General features: G+C 37.2%; 1 protein-coding gene across 1 annotated transcript in view; it reads left to right on the forward strand.

The window, feature by feature from the left end:
* The first annotated feature begins 658 nt into the window (after positions 1 to 658).
* Positions 659 to 20,939, forward strand: part of AHCTF1 (AT-hook containing transcription factor 1) — a 114,064-nt gene continuing 93,783 nt past the window's right edge. Inside the window, exon 1 of the mRNA XM_044674975.1 lies at positions 659 to 708. The gene's annotated coding sequence lies outside the window, so the exon portion shown is untranslated. The remainder of the gene's footprint in view (positions 709 to 20,939) is intronic.

Below are 20,939 nucleotides of genomic sequence, written 5' to 3' on the forward strand. Positions count from 1 at the left end.
TTTCTCTCTCACTAGGGTGCGAACGGGCGGACGCCAGGTTACGTTAGTGAAGTCGTCCTAACTCCCTCCTCCCCACCCCTACCACTAACTCCACTCTATCTCACCCAGCCCCGCCTCCCCCTTTTCGGGAGCCTTTCACTAAACCCGAGAGTTTGAAAATTCCCGCGACAGAAGATAGGGAGACTTAAGCCCTCGCGAGATTCCCGGCGCCTAGCAGCCGTGATCTCCGGGTCTTTCCACTCCGCAGCTCCTATTCCCCGACACCCCCACCCCACCCCGCCTCCCCTTCCTTTCCCGGTGTGTGAGACTCAGCCCGGCGGCGGCGGCGGCGGCGGCTGTGGCGGCTGTGGCGGCTGTGGCGGCGGCGGTTTTGGGTAATACGCAAAAAGCATTCGGCATAGCTTTAGAGTGAGGAGACGAGAAGGGAGATCCCTGGAGCTGCAGCAGGGTTCGCAGCTGTATTTTAACCGCTGAGTCGTCCGACTGGGAGGTTAGAGGCAAAGTGAAGTGAGGTGGGGTGGGGTGGGGATCGCGGGTCGGAGTTGGGGGGAGGGGAGGGAGCGGCTCCTATGAGTCGTGAGCCGCAGGGGGGAGGGGTCTCCCGGGCGATGCTGTGACGTTGACGGAGCCGCGCGGGAGCCGCTCATGCCCCAACCTCGCGCCCCACTGGACTTGGCGGCCACCGGCTGGGTCACCCGCCCTCCCCAGGTACGAGAGGGGGAAGGGAGGGCAATCGAGCAGGGCGAGTAGGGGAAGAGAGTGGAGGGAGGCGTGAGTCGGCGCGGCCTGGGCCCCCTGCGCTGCAGTCCACCTCATCCCCCGCTTCCTCGCCCTAGGCCGGGTTTATGCCGAGGAAGGTAGCGGCCTCCGGGCCTCCCTCCCTGGTTCTCCCGATTGCCCCCCTCTCCAGTGCAGTCGCTACCCTTTGGAACTGGGAAAGGCCTCTCCCTGGGGGTTGGGGGTGGGCAAGCCGGGACCCAGCCCCCAGTTCCACGCCAGGCTGGCTGGCAAAAGCGGCGGCCTCCCCCCTCCCAACCCTCCCGGCGCGGGGCTCTCCCGGAGGGTGTTATTATTATATAACCTCCTTTCCTCCTTCCCCTCCCCAGGGCTCGGCGGCGGCGGCACATGGCTGCGGTGTGGCGCAGCAGTATCCACCCCTCCGTGCGTGCCTGCCTGCCTGCCTGCCTGGCTGCTTGCATTCTCTCCTCCCCCGGGAGAGATCGGGGAAGGGGATGGGGACCTATCTTCGCTACTCCTTTTTCTTACCTCGTGTGCGCTCATTTAAGAGGAAAATCTGCTTAATCGTTCGGGTTTGGAGTAGACAATCTGACACTTGTCGTGTGTCGAGAGCAGTGGGGAAAGTAATCGTCTTTTGACTTGTATGATCTGAAACGTGAGAGGAGATTTCAGAAAGGCTGGAGAAACGCAGTGCTAAGGGGGTGAGAACAGAGACAATTAAGTTCCCCCCATTGCCATGAAACATAATTGAGACATTTTCGAATTAATTTTGCTTTCAACTGAAAAATCAATGCATGTGTATGTTGTATGTGATTTGTGTTTAATATTTTCAGTTGTGTTTGATTCTTTGTGACCTCATTTGGGGTTTTCTTGGCTAAGACCCTGGAGTAGTTTGTCATTTTCTTCTCCAGCTCATTTTACAGATGAGGAAACTGAGGTAAACAAGGTTAAGTGACTCCCCCATCACAAAGCTATAGACTGTCTGAAACAGAATTTGAATTTAAGTCTTCCTTACTCCAGGCATGGCACTATGTCACAGTGCCACATATGTATGGGAGAAGCTAACTTATTAAAATTTTAAGGGGGTAAAATGATTGCATATATTATAAACTAAATAAATATTTGCTTCTGTTTTGTTTGCCACCTTTCATAAGATTTCTTCTCTTTGTTTTTTAAACCAAGGTTCCAGTGTTTTTTTGTTTTAGAAACTTTTATTTATTCTGACTTCTTGTTCTAAGAATGTGGGGTTGTTTTTTGAACTTGTGAGACTTGAACTTTTGACCAAGAGTCAGGAAATCTTGAGTATGGTGCTGCTATGTTGCATGATAACTTTGTGTGACTTTGGCCAAGTCATCTAACTTCCACTGTGCCTTGGTTTTATCCTCTGTAAAATGAGTGGATTGAATTCAGTAGCTCTTTTCAGCTTTAAAATTGGGATACTAGATACTATATGACTATTGGATGGTACAGGTGTATGAGGAGGGAGAAAACTAAGTATTGTTTGGGTATTTTTTTTTTTTAATAAAACCCTTACCTTCTACAGAAGAGTGGTAAGGGTAGGCAATGAGGGTCAAGTGACTTGCCCAGGATCACACATCTGGGAAGTGTCTGAGGCCAGATTTGAACCTAGAACCTCCAGTTTCTAGGCCTGACTCTCAATCCACTGAGCTACCCCGCTGCCCCCACTGTATTGATTTTTAAAGTAAGGCAAATCCTAATTTTCATTTGAAAATAATCACATCTTGATTTGAATACAGAATTAGTAATTACTATAGTGGATGGAAAGGACTATACATTTTCTGTACAGTTTTTGTAGCACATTGAAGCCAAAGAGTTATCAAAAATACCCAAACAAGGGGACAGCTGGGTAGCTCAGGATTGAGAGTCAGGCCTAGAGATGGGAGGTCCTAGGTTCAAATCTGGCCTCAGACACTTGCCAGTTGTGTGACCCTGGGCAAGTCACCTAACTCCCATTGAAGGGTTTAAAAAAAATCAATGTAAGTAATCACTTTTGGGGGGCAAGGTATAAGCCTATTTTGAACCAAAGAAAGAATTGTTGGTTGTCAGCACTTCAGAAAGGCTAGGAATCACTGGTTTGTTGATAATGTTTAAGTGTTTGTTCCTAAAATTAGTAATAATGCTTGAAAAGTATACAGTGTAAAATATTCTAAATATCTTTAGGGTAAGTAAGCATGAGGAAGAGGATCATTAAACAACCTTAATATTGGATGTGTAGGTGTTCAGTGTATCAAGATGGTATTCTAATATTTCTTATGTAGTAATTATACTTAATCTTATTCTTGCTTCTTGTTCTGAAAAAGCTTCATTTAAAAATATATTCCATCTTGAAAGGTTTGAGGATTTTTAAAAATGTACTTTGCCCCACAGTCAATAAACATTTATTAAATTTGCTTACTATGTGCCAAGTACTATACTAAAAATTTAACTGGGGATACAGGGAAAGACAAAAGAGTCCTAAAATATTCTTGTCACATCACTGGGGTTAGGGGTGTGGGACCCCCCAAAAAAGTATGGGTAAAATTTTTTGACCCTCCCTTTTTACCAGAGAAGGACTGAATTTTTTCATTTTCTTTTATGGGGTCTTTACAGTACTTTATTGTAAAATTTAGATTTAAGTATTTTGATCATAATCTATAATTTCTAAGCTTTTTCTGGGTCATCTGTTGATTGTGTGTGGTCGGCAACTTCCATAAAACTCTCCCCCTAATTCTCACATAATTTCTTATGTGGACCATGATATATTACACTGATGGGGAAACTCTTGATGTATATGAACAAGTAATAATTAGAGATAATTAATAGAGAAGCAATTAGCATTAAGAGGAGTTGGAAAAGGCTTCCTGTAGAAAAATGGGATTTTAAGGAAGCCAGGTAGGCAGGAGGGAGAGATAAGGAGGGAGAGCATTCCAGTCATGGGGAAAAGCCAGAGAAAATTTTTGAAGCCAAAAGACTGAATGTTTTGTTTGAAGAAGGAAGCCAGTGTCACTGGATCAAAAGTGTATGTATGTGAAGAGAAGTAAAGTTTAAGAAGATTTGGAAATGAGAGATTGAAATAGGCTATGAAGAACAAGTAGGATTTTGTATATGATCCAGGAAATAACAGGGATCTATTGGAGTATATTTCAATGGGGGCTGGTTGAATCTATGTTTAAGGAAAATCATTTGGGCAATTGAGTAGAGGATGGATTGGAGAGACTTGAGACAAGTTATATATATGAGGTGAAAGATTTGCATCAAGGCGTGGTGGCAATATTAAGAGGAAAGAAGGGGACATTCTAGGGATGTTGTAAAGGTAAAATCAACAGGCCTTGGTAATATATTAATATATGAGGGATGAGATAGTGAGAGATTAAGTCTAAGGTTTGAGACTGGGAGGATGGTATTGTGCCTTCAACAGTAATAAGGAAGGGGCAGCTAGGGATTTCAGTGGAGAGAGAGCCATGTCTGGGGAGAAAAAGGCTGCTTTGGTTCAAGTCTGGTCTTAGACACTCCTATCTGTGTGACCCTGGGCAAGTAAGTCACTTTATTCCAATTGCCTAGCCCCTACTGCTTTTCTGCCTTGGAAGCAGTACTTATTGATCCTAAGGCAGAAAGAAAGTAAGGGTTTAAAAAAATCAACTAACCTGTAATAAGGAAATTTGTCAGTGGAAAGATTTAAGGAGAAAGAAGGTCTTATTTGTTAATTATTTGTCTAGTTTTTGGTTTTGCATCTTAGGTTTTAAAATTCTAGAGCAGACCTGGGAAATGTGGCTTTTGAGCCAATATACCAGTTATTGTTGATCTGTAAGAGAAAGTATTTGAACTGTCACACTAATTTTCAAAGTTTATTTACCATTGCCAGCCTATCTGCTTAATTCTGTTCAGCACACTGCATAAAATGCTATTTTCAAAGCATGGAATGAACCCAGTCTGTCTTGTATTGTTGCATTCTTACCCAGCTTTTTCCTCTATATTCATAATCAAGATGACAAATTTATCAAATGAAAATTAGATTTGTTAGTTTAAAAATCAACATAAGTAACCTTTTTTTTTTTAGGGAATGTTTAAATGTACTTGAACCAAAGGAAGAATTGTTGGTTATTACAACTTCAGAAAGGCTAGAAATCACTGGTTCTGTTGGTAGTTAACATTTTAGTGTTAAATTTTTAAAATTAGTAATAAATAAATAATGCTTGAACAAAGTGCAGTGTAAAATATTCTAAACATTCTTAGGGTAAGTGTGAATGACAAAAGGGCTATTTATTCATCATCAGAAAGTCTATGTAAGACTTCAATTTGTTAAGATGGTATTTAAAACAGATTCTGTGGTTGTACCCTGAAGATTTTAGAGGTCATACAATTTTAGAGTCTGAAGGAACCTTCAGAGGTCAATTTAGTTGGAGCACCATTTTATTTGTGAGGAACACTAATTGTTGGCTTCACTCTATGAGACCATCCCTTTCTTGAACTTAATAATATAATACTTTGTTTTGAGGAAAGATGGACTTGGAGTTAGGAGAAATCTGGATTTGAACCATATCTTTGGGACTTAAGATCCATAACCCTAGAAAAATCACTCTATTTCTTTGAGCCTTGGTTTCATCATCCTTAGTGTTAATACCTATGATACTTGCCTCAAAGAGTTGTGAAAGCATATGAAATATTATATGTTAAATGACTTATAAATTTTAAAGCATTATGCTTAGGCTATTATTATTGTTGTATTTTCTAACATACTTGTATTATAGTAATAACTGTGTTTGTGTGTGGTTTTGTTTTTTTTTTAGCTCTTAACCTTCTGTTTTAGAATCAATATTAAGTATTAGTTCCAAGGCAGAAGAGTGGTAAGGGGTAGGCAATGGGGGTTAAGTGACTTGCCCAGGGTCACCCAGCTAAGAAGTGTTGGAGGTCAAATTTGAACCCAGGATCTCCCATCTCTAGACCTGGCTCTATCCACTGAGCCACATAGCTGTCCCTTGTGGGTTTTTTTTATCTACATATTAGACTATAAATTCCATGATCTTGTCTTTTTAAATTTATCATTACCTACTACAATGTTTTAGGGCAGGAGTTCTTGCCTTTGGTGGCTGCTTTCTTAAAGTCATGTTTTTAAATTATTAATAAAATACATTGTTTTACAAAGGAAACCAACTACAAAATAGCTAAATTTAAAAAAGTCTAAGTTAATCTCTGCTTAAGTAAACCCTTAATTATTGAGTTGAATTTAAAAACAAAAACAATTTGGTACTTTTCTGAATTAAGTTGATGATTTTAGGGAGGGGGAAGCTGATTTGAAATATATAGTTTTTAAATTCCTAACTTTTGCTATGGAAATTTTTGAAGACTTTACTAAATTTGGAATAATGCTGATATTTAAGTAAAATGGACAGAACCCTTGGTCCTATCCAGCTAGCCTTTTGTTGTATCTAGCAGTTATTTGTTGATGAGTTACTTTTAAAATGGTATTGATGAATTTTCCCTTACCCATTCTTGTACTCTTGGGCATAATTAAGTCTGGATATAAAAGCAGAAAACCACAGAACTCATCTGTTAGGTTAAATCTTTAAATACATTCCCTTTCCTAACTATATTTATTTTTATTGAAATGTAGTTACTTGGGTTTCAATCTTGTCAATCTCCATTCTTCTCTCATATCTACTTTAGGTAAAACAAAAAACTATTATCAGGTCTGTGTCTACTTTTTTCATTATCTGTCCCCTTCTCTACTCACAGAACCACTACCAAAGTTCAGAGTCTCATTATATTTTGCCTTGATTATTTTAATGTTTTCCTTGTTATTATCTCTTTTTCAATTCCTTCTCCTCCTTAATCCATCTACCATACAGTTAACAAAGTATTATTCCCAAAGCACACTTAGCCATGTTACTCTCCTGCCCCCAAATTCTAGAATATCTAGAATCTATTGCTTCTAGAATAAAATGCATGTAAAGCCTGATACAGCCGATCTTTCCAGATTTATTTCACATTACTTTGTTTTCTAGACAAACTTTTGTTTGTTATCCCCAAATTTAGCATTCTGTCTGTGCCTTTACCTTCATACCTGGAATCCTCTACCTCCTTCTCTTCCTATCAAGGTTTAGCTCTTGCCTGATCTCCCTATCTGTTAGTGTGATTTTATCTTAGACTCTTTACTTACCTGTTAACATGTTATATTTGCTACATAAATTTATTTTCCTTGAAGACAAAGACCACTTTTGTTTTTGTCTTTGTTTCTTATCCTATAATGTGCAGTATAGGTAATTAATAAATGTATGTGCTGAATATCAACTTTTTTACTATATAGCATGATCCCTAAGTTCCATCATTGTTACGAGTCACTTATCTGTGTTTTTAACATTCGTGTGCTTCTTGAGCATCTGCTTTGTTATTGGATCTATTGTAGGCTCTGGAAATCTAAAAACAGAAAAATCCAAAATCCTGTTCTTAAGAAATTTATTCAGCTACATAATACAATATGTTAAGAGACAAATAAAAGAAATATTATTGCTCCCATGTAACTTTGACTCTGTTATGGGGGTGGTGGTGTATTATTTTGTATTATAGTTTATTTCATAAAAGCATGAGAAATGCAAATTAAATGCTATGTGATATTTCAAAGGTGAGGCAGGGAAACTTCTTTAGACAGAAAGCTTCAGGGAGTCAGTCATTTATTAAGTGCCTACTATATGCCAAGTACTATGGATGCAAAGGCAAAAGACAATCCCAGGTTAATAGGGGAGAGAGACATCATACAAACAAAAATAGGCAAACTATATACAGGGTAAATAAGAATTAGTCACAGAGAAAGCACAAGATTGAAGAGGATTGGGAATGGTTTAACAAGGACTTGGAAGCCAAGAGATGTGATAGTATTTGAACTGGACCTTAATTGTGGATAGCATTTCAAGTTTTGAGTTGGAGTGACATTCTAGGTTTAAGGAATGCTGAAAAAAGACCTGGAAAGCATGTAGGGGAGAATTAGCTCAGTGTTAGCCTTTCCAATTCCTCTAGTTGTCATTTCTCCTTTCCCTTTTCAAATAATCTTATACTTATCTGTTTACTCCTCCCCAGTTGAATATAGACTCCTTAAGGGCTTTGGATATTATGTCTTTTTGTATCCTCTGTGCCTAATACAACATAACTTAATACTTATTGAATTGAATAGAAACAGCCTAATACAAGAATGACAAATAGCCTAGCTTGACCTTGAAGGTAAGTGTTATGAGAGTAGAGTGGGAAGTGGGTGAGGGGTAGTTATGGATTTAGATTGCTAGGTTAAGAAATTTTAATTTCCTCAGTAGGCATTAAGTGAATAGTCTAGAGTGGAAAGTAATTCTCTAATCAGATGTGTACAAGAGGAAAACTAATCCAATATTGCTAGAAAGAATAGATAAAAGTGTGAGGTGGGCAGATAGGAAAACTGCCTATTAGTCTCCTCCAGTAAGTAGTTCAAGCAAGTAATGATGAGTGTCCATGTTAGGGTGGTAATAGGCAGAGAAGATAGGATTTAGGTGGCACAGAACACTGGATTTTGAATCAGAAACACCTGAATTCAAATCCAACCTCAGACACACTAGCTATGTGATCCTGAAAAAAATCACTTACCCTCTTTTTGCTGCCTCAGTTTCCTCATCTGTAAAAAGGGACAATAAGTATCTATCTCTCAAGATTGTTGTGGAGATAAAATGGAATAAATTGGGAAGCAGTTTTCAGATCTTAAGGCACTGCAAAGCTAGCTATTATTGTGGTTATTGTTATTATATATATTTTTTCCTACCCATAAATACATTGCATATATAAATGCTAGCTGACATAATTTTTATTTAAATAATCCTTCACAATCCTGGAGAATGGTACTTAACATTTTAACCATGAGACTTTAGGAAAGATTCCAGATGAAATTCTGGGAAAATACTTTGTAAAGATTTTTAGTTTTCTTGATCATAATATATATGATTTAAGAAGATAAAAATTGCCATGTGTGGTTCAGGCTTAAGGCCCAACTACCTTAGAGTCATATCATTCATTTAGCAAATGTTTATTGAGCGTATTCTGTTCAGGGCACTAAGGTTTATTTTGATTGTCTTCCATGATACATGGATATCCAGAAGTATTCTGATTTGCTTTTTATACATCTAATTATACATCTAAGTTAGTTTGTTTTTTGAGCCCATTTTTAGTCCTACAGTTGATTAAAAGAGGTCAAGATACAAGGTCCCCCTTAATGTTGACTATAAAGCTGCATTTGATTCTGTAAAGCAGAGTAAAACCATTTTTTCCAAGTTGTCTCCCATGTTTGTTAGAATAATACAAGATTCCTTGAAAGATGTAACAAAGATAACCTTATTTATACCTGGTTGTTGGTCAAGCAAGGTATAAAAAAGGAAATATGTGTTCATCAAATAGTCTGTCCATCTTCTTGAAGTCCAATTCAGAGTCCCAAGTGTAAGAGAGTTTACTTATAGGTAGGAAGGTTATACATGTTCTCCTTTTTGTTTGTGTATGACATTGTGCAAGACAATGTGATCCAGTTATCTACATGGGAAAAACTGATTGGTGAAGAATGCCCATTGATGAGACTATTCTAGAGCTCTCTCTAACTGCATAGAGTAGTCTAATCATTTTCTTGGGCAGAAACAACATATTTTGAGCTCCGTCTATAATTAAACAGGAAGAGGAGAGTGAACAAGATTGTCTTTTGAAAATTGTGCAGAGTCTTTAAATGATCTCAGGTTGATTGGGGGGGTTGGGAACCCACTTTCATTAACAATGTTCTTCTAGGAATTTACATGTAATTCCCTAGTCTCAAAGGACAGTGGAGAGGGAGGTATATAATGGGCATGAGCAAGGTGCTACACATAACTAAAAAGTGCTATGAAGGACACTGAGATGTATGATCAGGAAAAAAAGATTGGGAATATCTGCCAATCACATATTTATTATTAGACTGAGTAATAACCAAGAGATTTTTGGTGCACAGATCGAGATAGAATGGATGGTTTATGGTTTTCACTGGAGGAAGTATGTCTGTGCATAAGTAATATAGTAGACGAGTGCTAGATTTGAAGTCAAAGGACCTGGTAGGCTTGTCCTGCTCAGGTAATTCCTTGGGCATGTCACAACCTTTCTGGATCTTGGTTTCCTCATCAGTAAGATGAGAGAGTTGGGGTAGCTGACATCTGAGTTCCTTTTCATCTCTAAATTTAGATTCTCTGAGGGCAACTGGGTGGCTCAGTGGATTGAGAGCCAGGCCTAGAGATGGGAGATCCTAGGTTCAAATCTTAACCTCCATTGCCTAGCCCTTACCATCCTTCTGACATGGAACCAATACATGGTATTGATTCCAAGATGGAAGGTAAGGGTTTAAAAAAATAAATTTAGGTTCTTTTGAAGTATGTTTTTTAAGCTTCTTTTACCACAAATTTATTTTCTACCATATAAAGTAATGTTTCTTAATTTATTTCTTTTGGTCTTTGTTTCTTTTTAGTATTTTGAGCTAAGTATTTTGAAGAATTGACCAACTTGCTTATATTTGACTGACATTTTTTGTCAAAGAATTCAAGAACTTTTCTATTTTTAATTTTGATTTTTGGTACCTAATGCTTTATATTCTTATTGACTTAATCTGTTACATCACCTCCATCTGAAAAGTAATATTTTGTTTGGCTCATTCTGTATGGCACTTCTTTTCCCATTATTTAATTCCATCTATTTTCTCTCCTTTTTCTCCTTTCATTTTCTCTTTGTGTATTTTGGGGAGGTGAATGAAGTAACATACGGTATCTTGAAATTATCAATCCAGTTTTCCATCTCCCAGAATGTTATTCAAGTTTGGTACCTGTAAACACAAATGAATTTTGGGTTGTTTTTCTCTAACTTTTACCTTGTTTGTTTTCAGTCGTATATTGCTTTAGGGGTCAAGAGTGAAGCTTAAAGGGGAAAGTTTCTCCAGTCATAGTAAATTTGTACTACTTGCATCCCTCAGAACAAGAAAGTGTGGCTCTTCTGTCATGAATTTGTAGTGTTATAGCTAGGATAATTCATCTTTTTGAACAATAAATGGTTAATTTTGCATTTTTTAATGTCCATTGATGTGTGGAATTTCCAGTGTGAACTTGTAATTTGTCTCCCCAGTCCACATTCACTACCCAGCTGTCAAAATGACCTATGCCCACTATTTTTCTCATTCATTAAACTCTAGTAGCTCCCTCCTATCTCCAGGATAAAATGTAAAATCCTTTTCTTCAGCTTTTAAATCCCTTCATGTCCTGCCTCCTTTTAACCTTTCCAGTATTCCTCTACCATCCAGTAATGCTGACCTTTTTACTATTCCTTGTATTTTCACTGACTAATGCCCATGTCTAGAATGCCTCCTTATCTCTCATACTTTCCTTGGTTTCTTTCAGACTAAAGTCTAATCTTGAAAGAAACTTTGCCTGATTCCCCTTAATGTTAGTGCCTTCCCTCTGAGATTATATTTAATTTATTTTGTATATATCTTCTTTGTACATAGTTATTTACATATTTTCTCCCCCATTAAACTGAACTTCTTGAGATCACTTACCATTTTGCCTTTTTTTGTATTACTAGCACTTAGCAAGTGACTAGATTACAGTGAATGGCAAACCTTTTTGGAGTGCTGGGCCCCACCCCTGAGACTAAGTGTCAGCCCCCCCCCCCCCAATCGCGTTTTGCATGCACCCCACACCCCACCCCACTGAGTGCTGGGAATGCTCCTTTACCCCATATAAGAGAGTAAAGAAGCACTCTTCATTGGGCTTCTGGGTGCAGGGGTGGGTGGGTGAAGTGAGGAATCTTCTCAGCAAGTGTAGAGAGGGGAAGGAGAGTTGACTGAGTGCACCTTTCCTCTCCAGCTCTACCACCTGTGAGCTGCCCACCATACCCTTGTGTGGTCCCATTGGGCTCTACTGGGATGAGGTCAGGTGGAGGATGTGAAAAGATGTCATCAGGCCTGGTGTGAGAAGGGGAAAGGAGCAGCTCCATCCAAGTCCTTCTGCCTTTCCAGTAGTGAACTGGGGAGCGGGGAGCATCCCCACAGATAGTGCTCTACATGCTGTCTTTGGCACTATGGTTTACCATCACTGGCTTAGAACTTAGTAGGCAGATAAAACAAGCTTATTGTCCTGACTCAGGATATGGACACTGAGAAGTTGTGACTTGACCATTGTACAGAGTCAAGACCTAAATCTTTTTGATTCCAGTACCACCCCTTTGTTTCTTTTCATGAATTGGTTGCTTATAATTAAATCATTTAAATTTCCATTTTCTGGCTCCTACAGGGAAGCATAAATAAATTAAGAATGGCTGTCCAGTGAAGAGTATGTTAAATCCTTCCAGTTGGTGCTTTTTGAAGTATACTGTATTCTTTTAGATCTTTGTTAGAGTGATGGTGATTTCTTTGTTTTTTACTTTGTTTTTTTTTTTTAAGTGGAAGATAACAATTTGATATCCGTTCTATTTTGTGGTACCATCTACTTAGATGAAAATGGTTAGTCTAGAATTCTAAAGGCTAGTATCTTGGAGTTTAAAATCTTTTGAGTTTAAATGTGTTCGATCAAATAGAGTTTGGGAAATTCTTCTTGAGGGAAATGATTTGAGGTGATGAATGGGTCTTAAACTAATTACCACCACCACCCAAGTAAAAGTCATTGCTTATTTTTCCTAATTGAATAAAGATTATTTTAGAAATGAAAGTTTATTTTCCTCATGGAATTTAGAAGATTTTCATATGTATATGAAAGTAATTTTACTTTAAAATTAAATTATATTTTGAGATTTTGTTTTGTTTTGTTTGTCCCATTAGCTTCTACTGGGGAAAGAAACAGGTTGTTGGAAAAAAATCCTTTGGGGCAGCTAGGTAGCACAGTGGAGAGAGTGCCAGGCCTGGAATCTGGAGGACTCGGGTTCCTAGCTGTGTGACCTTGGGTAAGTCACGTATCCCTGATTGCCTGGCCCTTGCCACTCTTAGAATTGTTACTAAGACAGAAGGTAAAGGTTTTTAAAAAAAGATAAATCCCTTCAAGTAATAATTTAGCTAGCTACCATTTGTACCTCTTAAGTCATTTTTATCAAGCTTCCAGATAGCCCCTAAAAAGCAGTCTGGGTGAAATTATGGAAGAGTCATTGTTCATATGATTCTACCTTTTCTTCTTTGTCTTTTATTATGAAAATATCTGGAAAAGCAGCTGAAGGACAAAATTAAAATATTTTCAGCAACTATCAGTGAACGAAAGTAGTAATAAATTTTGCATAGGTGATATATATAGATGTATGTATGTATAATTTTTTTCTTTAGCCTTTTTGCTGCCCTTATTCCTCCTGGCCTTTTTTTTTTTAAACCAATTTCATGTAATAACAAATTGCCAGGCAAGTTTTCCTAAATTATATGATTGAACTTAATTCCCTCCTTTTCTTCCCTTTCCCTCTTCTGGTGATGGCAGGGGATTTCGAAATGGTGATTTAAAAAAAAAAAAAGACTTCCTAAAAAAATAAATGAGTAAATGCAATACAAATTTACGTGTTTAGTAGAAAAAATTTTGATAGATCTAAAACGAACAAATTTTTCCTTATTGTAAATTCTAGAGTTTTCCTTTTAAAGGACCAAACATATTGAACTGTCTTGTTTCCAATTAAATTTTTTCTCTTCCAAACAAATTTAATATTTCATTTTCTTAATTACAATAGTTAAAATTTAAAAATCTGTTTTCATTTATCTTTGTTTTGTAGAACAGTTGGCTTAGGTCTTAAGTAAAACTTCTAAGCACTTTGCTATTTTTGAGAAGTTACTATAGTTCACCTGTAATAAAAACTTTTGCCTACATTAGAAATTTGTACATTATTAAGCTATGGGTAGAGTGTCACAGAATTTTGATTCTTCACTCTCTACATAGATTACATAATAAATTTTGTGAAAGTGAAGACTTTTAACCAGCTAAGTGTTCTGTCCTGATCAATCAGAAACCAATATTTGCATGAATCATAGGATGTAAAAGTTTTGGTTTTGTCTATTCCCAGAGACTAATACAAGGAGCAGCAGTAGCTAATACTTCTTTTTAAAAACCCTTTCCTTCTGTCTTAGTAGTAATACTTAGTATTACTACTAAGACAGAAGAGCAGCAAGGGCTAGGCAATGGGGTTTAAGTGACTTGCCCAGGGTCATTCATACAGCTAGGAAGTATCTGAGGCCAAATTTGAATCCAGGTCCTCTTGATTCCAGGCCTGGCGCTCTATCCACTGTGCTACCTTGCTGCTGCCTCTTAGCTAATTCTTTCTTAAGTGAAAGTATAGTGTTAAATATGTTGATATTGAGAGATATTAAAAGATATATATGGACTGTTGGAAATGAGTTAGAATACTCAAATTTAGTTTCTGGATTTAACTGCAGGTTTTCTAGGTTGACAGTGAGTCGCCTAATATAAATAATGTAATTTCTTGTTTGTAAAAATGGTTTTTAAGAAACCATCCTTAGAATTTTTTTGTAAATATTAATATAAGGTGAAGGACTTAAATTGCTTATGAAACTTGATGGTTCAATGAATTGAATGTGTGAGATTATAAAGACATTGAGAAGAAAGTAACAGCTTTAGAATTGTGTGATGGAATGAATATTGTACTCAGGAGGTGGATTCTAATCATCTTTACTGCTAACTAGCTGCAGGACCATGGGCAAGTGATACAACTTCTTTGAAACCTCAGTTTTCTTATCTGTAATATGGAACAAAGAAGAACTGGATTAGATGATCTTTTAACTCTTTAAGTTATTAATCCTGTTTTTATTCTTATATTTAGCCACTTCATGTTTATTGATTTTACATTTAAGCTGCATATATACTTCATTTTGACATATGTACATCCTAGGAATGTAAGCTTCTTGTGAGTAGGAATTGTTTCTTTGTACTTGTACAACTTTGTACCTCTCACAAGTGTGTAGCAAGTACATGGTAGGTACTTACTAAATGCTTATAAGTTAATTGATTGTTCCTTTGGCCTCATTAGCTACATATCTTTGATCTTAAGATGTTTACTCCATAAAGCATTCATCCTGCTTTTGTTTGAAAATATCCAGTGATATTTCTTGAGGTAGTCCATTTTACCTTGGGACAGCTCTAAATACTAGAAAGTATTTCCTTTACATTTGTTTCTTGGCAGTTCCCCCCCCCCCCCATTGTTCTATTTGGGTTTCTGGGGCCCAGCTGAACAAATTTACTTCATTTTCCACTCTGGGTCTCCTTCCTTTTGAGGGAAGAAGAGAAACAACATTTCATCAAGTACTATCTTCTGACTTTGGGGTATGAGGAAAAAATGCCATATGTTCAGGTCAGGCCTGTTGAGGTGGATGTGTGATAATGAGATTAAATCTACCTTGCCCATTCTCAAGTTTAATCACCAAAAAGTGCAAACAACTCCACTTAACTCACAAGTTGGGAGGTCTGTGACCAACATGTGTAACTCACAAGTTGGGAGGTCTGTGACAAATCCGAATTTACTGACTGCCTCCTGGACAGTTCTAAGAAAAGCGTCTGTTGTGATTGGACACGTAAACTAGGAAGAAGGCACAGGAAGTGATGCAAAAGAAACCCCTTTAAAAGAGAGTTCAGGGAGTTAAGCTAGAGCACTCTTCTCGTTCATGTCTTAGACCTGAAGGACTTCTTGTTTGTGACTTGGACTTGGAGGAGGGCTCGACCTGGGACCCTGAGACCTTGGTGAGACTGTTCTTAAATCTTTCCTTTGGAATTTCACTTCTCTTAAGGAACTTCCCTCTCTCAGGCCTTGGGCTTAAGGCTGGGCCTTGCTTGACTAATTAGATCTGCCTGGGTTAAACTATGGGACTGGAACAAATTGCCTAGTGTGTTAGCTTACTTATCCTATTTTATCCTCTTTCTGATTTTCTCTTCCTCTCCTCATTTGTAAATAAACTTCCATAAAGGTCATTTTGACTTGAGGTTATTCTTTAATTGGGGATTGATAATTCTTCAATTCCCTGGTGTCCAGACCTTTTAATATCCACCTAACCAAAACCCCTTTTTACTCCTTACAGATGATCCCTGGGATCTGGCCTGTGCCCTCTTTATGCTGTTTTACTTGGTGATCTCATCAAGTGCTAGGTTGCAATGAGCATCTCTATGCTTTTGATTTTCTAATTTACTTTTATCTAGCTCAAAACCATCTCCAAACTTCCAAACACACTAAACAGCTCCAACAGGCTATCCCCCCTTAAACTCAATATATCCAAAACCAACTAATGTTTCACTCCCATAATTGACCTCCTTTCTGAAGTTTCCTATTACTGTCAGGGACACCACCAACCTCTCAAGTCACCTCAACTTGCATCCTAGATATCATCCTTGACTCCTCATGCCATAACAAATCTGTGTCCACATCCTATTGGTTTTTACCTTCATATGCCTCCTTCTCTGACATTGCCATACTATATGGTATCAACACCTCCTACCTACACTATTTAAATTTCCCCCCCATTTTTTCCTGGTTACATGTCAATACAATGTTTAACAATCATTTTCTGACATTTTGCAATCCATGTTCCCTCCCATGAAGGCAGCTAAAATGGTATCAGTTATATGTATGCCATCATAATATATGTTTCCATGTTCTTCATGTTGTGAAATGAGACATATTGTTTATACTAGGAAATAATTCATGGAGAAAATAAAATGAAGAATAGTATGCTTCAATCACTATTGGGACTCCATCAGTTCCTTCTTTGGAAGTGGATAGCCTTTATCATTAGGAGTCCCTGGGAGTTGTTCTGTATCCTTGCCTTGTTGATGATAAGTTAAGTCATCCAGTTGGTCCTTGAACATCATTGCTCATCTTTTTAAATCAGGTCTGGTTTTGCTTTTGCTTTGTCTGAGATCATGATTGCTACCCCTGCTGTCCCCTTATGTTTTACTTTGTGTGTGTGTCTGTGTCTGTTTCAAGTGTTTCTTGTAAACATCATATTGTTGGATTCTATTTTATAATCTATTCTTCTACCCATTTCTGTTTTATGATGAGTACATCCCATTCACATTCACAGCTATTATTAGTGTATTTTCCCTCCGTCCTATTTTTCCAAACCCTGTTTATTATTCTCCTGTCTCAAAGTCTGTTTTGATTCTAACCTTTAATCTGCCCTTTCTTCTATCAGTTCTCTTTCACCCTTCTCTAATCCCCTTCCTAACCTATTCCCCTGCTCCCTTGTGAGAGACCACAAGTGCTCTTCTCTGCCCTGGTTCTATGACCACAGGCTCTGATCCTTTGTGCCTGCAAGCTCTTCTTCACCCTGGAACTGCAACCCAGAACTGCATATATGCAATGCAACAGGGTCACAGACTCCAGCATCCTGTGCTAGCAAAGGGTCCCCTGTAATTTTTTTCTGTCCATTTGTATTATTAGTATCATTATAAGCTTAAATACCAAAAACACATTGGAGAAGTTTAGTAGAGGAACTCAGGAATAGTTGGATATAGGTAATCAAGCATGATACCTGACCCTTGAAGGGCTGGGGCAGTGTGGCAGATGGGTATGTTGGGGAATGAAGGGGGAAGCCTGAGGATTTGTTTCAGATAACAGACCTTCCATTTGGTTAGACTGAAAGGAGGAACAGTTAAGAAATGGATCTGGAAAAATGGGTTATAACTAAATTTTGCTGTCTTGTATCTTTTTATCAAGGAGTTTATATTTCATCCTTTAACTATTGTGGAGCCACTGTGGTGGCTAGAGAAGTGACATAAAAACACCTGTATGTTGGGAAGATTACTATGATTTGGGTATAAAGGATGGATTAGAGAGAGAAGAGACTTTTGTTAATCAGTAATCCTTATGTATATAGAAATAAATATGCAATATTTTGAGGATAGGTTTATTTCTCAATTTTAATTTTTTCCTTTTTACTAACCGTGATTTCTCTTAATACTTTTTCTAATTCAACTTAAAATCTTCCTTACAACAAAGAAAGAAACATTTTAATAAAAGACCTTTGAAAGTGATATATTTTATAAAAAGTAGGACCTAAAGGATTTTTGTTTGCAAATATTTACTTTCCCCATCTATTAAACCACATTTTTACAGTCAATGTTAGGCCACTTTTTTAAAGGTGATTTGTGTGATTTTGTTTTTCATTTATAGGCAATTCATTGGTTATGTATCCTTCAATATGCATTCATTGTTGCTCAATAAAACCTTTTCCCAATCTAATGCTGTTTTTTTACTTCTTTGACATGGTAGTCAATATTTACCTTTTAAGTTTAGTATTACTGAATTAATCACATAAGGATTTCCTGAAGTACTGTATAATTGAATTGATGTTTAAAATGATGAGCTTGAAACACTCCAGGGTCTTGAGTTAACATTTTGAGTGTTCGTAATGTTCAGTTTAGATTTAGTGTTTTACGCTTTTATTTTAAAATAAATATTTCTATAATTTATATGAATATTCTCACAGAAATTTCCCAAGAGTTATATGGATTAGGGGATAAGAGGTTGAGACCTCTGTCCCAAGGCAGAGCAACAGTGGTGGGGGATGAGGAGAGAGAAGTCTGATGGGATTTTCCAATACCCTCAATCAAGAGAGATTCAGATAAACAGTCACATATTTATCATCATTCTTACTCTCCAGGCAGTTTCATTTCAGTATGCATGTTTAAAACCTATGGGCGACACGGCCTAATGGTTGAAGAAGAGGATATTTCTTTTTTGTTCATTCTTTTTTTCCGGGGGGAGGGGTAACATATACCCTATTTTCACTGCTACTACTACACTGTATGGAAGCCACCTGTGTAACAAGGTCCAGGAGCTGTACAGCTACACATTTAAAATTTTTTCCCTGAAAGGTGATCTTGTAGATGACTCTTCTTCCATTACTTTGAATTTATTTTGTATATATCTTGTTGATACATTTATATGTACATGTTGTCTTCTCTTTGTAGTGTAAACTCCTTGAGGTCAAGGACTTTTTTTTACTTGTCTTTGTGTCTTGTATCAATTTTTTAAAACCCTTACCTTCTGTCTTAGAATTAATACTAAGTATTGGTTCCAAGGCAAAAAAGCAGTAAGGGCTAGGCAGTGGGAGTTAAGTGACTTGCCCAGCTAGAAAGTGTTGAGGCCAGATTTGAACCTAGGACCTCCTGGCTCTCAATCCACTGAGCCATCCAGCTGTCCCCTGTCTTGTATCATTAATAAAAATTTTTTGATAGATTTAATTAGCTCAGTTAGGAATTGGGGTACAAGAGAAGTTAGTCCCAACTTCCCTGTCATTTTCCTTTTTTTATTTAAAGCTCTCTAGTTTTGATGGTATTTCTTACCGAATATTTTAATTTTTTTTGTTTTTATTATTAATATTAATAAACAACAGGAATATTTCCATATACTTAGTAAAAAAACAAAAGGAATGAAACTAAATTTGAATTTTTTTGATATAGTTCAAATTATTATGATATTCATATTTAACACTGCTTCCTTTCTTTGAGTGGATGCTCTTCAAAACTTCTGTTCATTTGTTTTATTTTTTAATGATTTATTTTTTTTCTTTAAAAATATTACTATTACCACCTTCCTTCACTCCTCCTAGACTCTTCCACACCCCCAAAAAGAAAGTTCTTAAACAAAATCATACTCTGTTTTAAAACTTCTTCTAGTCTCTTATTCATGACATGAGAAACATGACTTATTATTTTTGGACTTGTGATTGGCCATTGTATGGATCAGAGAAATGAAGTTTTTCTTTGCAATGTTGTAGTTGATGTATATATTGTTATCCTGGTTCTTCTTACTTAATTATCAATTCATACAAGTCTTCCTCGTTTTCTTGGGTCATTTTCACTATTTAATTGGGAAATGACTTTTGCTCTAAACTGCATTTGATTCTGTTTATAGAAAATCTTTTCAATTTTATGTAAAGAACTAGAAATTGAGGGAATGTCCATCAGTTGAGGAATGGCTGAATAGTGGTATATGATTGTGATGGAACACTACTACACCATAAGAAACAATGAGCAAGTTAATTTAAAAATTATGGGGGGGGGGCAGCTGGATGGCTCAGTGGATTGAGAGCCAGGCCTAGAGATGGGAGGTCTTAGGTTCAAATCTGGCCTCAGACACTTCCTAGCTGTGTGACCCTGGGCAAGTCACTTGACCCCCATTGCCTAGCCCTTACCACTCTTCTGCCTTGGAGCCAATCCAAGATGGAAGCTAAGGGTTTAAAAAAATAAATTATTTGGAAAGACATGAAATAAAGAATGAAACAAGTAGAACCAAAAGAACATTATATATAAGCTGCCAACTTAATATTTGAAGAATAACTTTTGAATAGCTACCTCTAGAGAATAAACTGATAGAAAAATGAAAGACTATATATGCATATCTTTTTGTTGATGATACCATCTGTAATGTAGGAATGGGTCTGAGATACCTAGGATTATACTCTATTTAAAAATTTTTTGAAAAGAAAAGAAAGCCCATCAGGTGATCTATATAGATTTTTTTTTTGTATTTTGAAATAGTATAACTTATAAATTGAAATTATCCTTTTTGTAGATTATCAGGATCATTTATTTCTCATTTTCTGCCAGGAGTTCAGTTTCTCTGCTCATTAATATTTTCCTCTGGAAACTTTTTTTTTTTTAACCCTTACCTTCCCTCTTGGACTCAATACTGAGTATTGGCTCCAAGGCAGAAGAGTGGTAAGGGTAGGCAGTGGGGTCAAGTGACTTGCCCAGGGTCACACAGCTGGGAAGTGTCTGAGATCATATTTGAACCTATGACCTCCTGTCTCTAGGCCTGGCTCTCAATCCACTGAGCTACCCGGTTGCCCCCTCCTCTGGAAATTTTATTTGAAGCTAGGAAGGGAAAATTTGATTAATTTTGCTGCTACTCATTGGTTCTGTTTAAAAATTTTGTGAATGAAGGGAGATATAATGAATTGTTTGTTATTTTGCCTGTTGTTATGATACTATGAGTATTATAGATAACTAAATAGTTTATCATGTTTAATCTTTAAATATACCCTGAACTAATGGAAAATAGTAATATCATATCTAGTCCTAATAATTGATTTTTAGAAAGCAATATATAATTATTATTTTATAACTGCTATTTTGCTGAATTTGTCTGGGCTTGTTTCTTTTTAAAAGATTTTTCTGATGTCTTTGTTCTTGGTTTTGTTTCTTTTCTTTTCTTTTTTT

The sequence above is a fragment of the Gracilinanus agilis genome, chromosome 4, assembly GCF_016433145.1.
Source record: "Gracilinanus agilis isolate LMUSP501 chromosome 4, AgileGrace, whole genome shotgun sequence".
NCBI lineage: Eukaryota > Metazoa > Chordata > Mammalia > Didelphimorphia > Didelphidae > Gracilinanus > Gracilinanus agilis.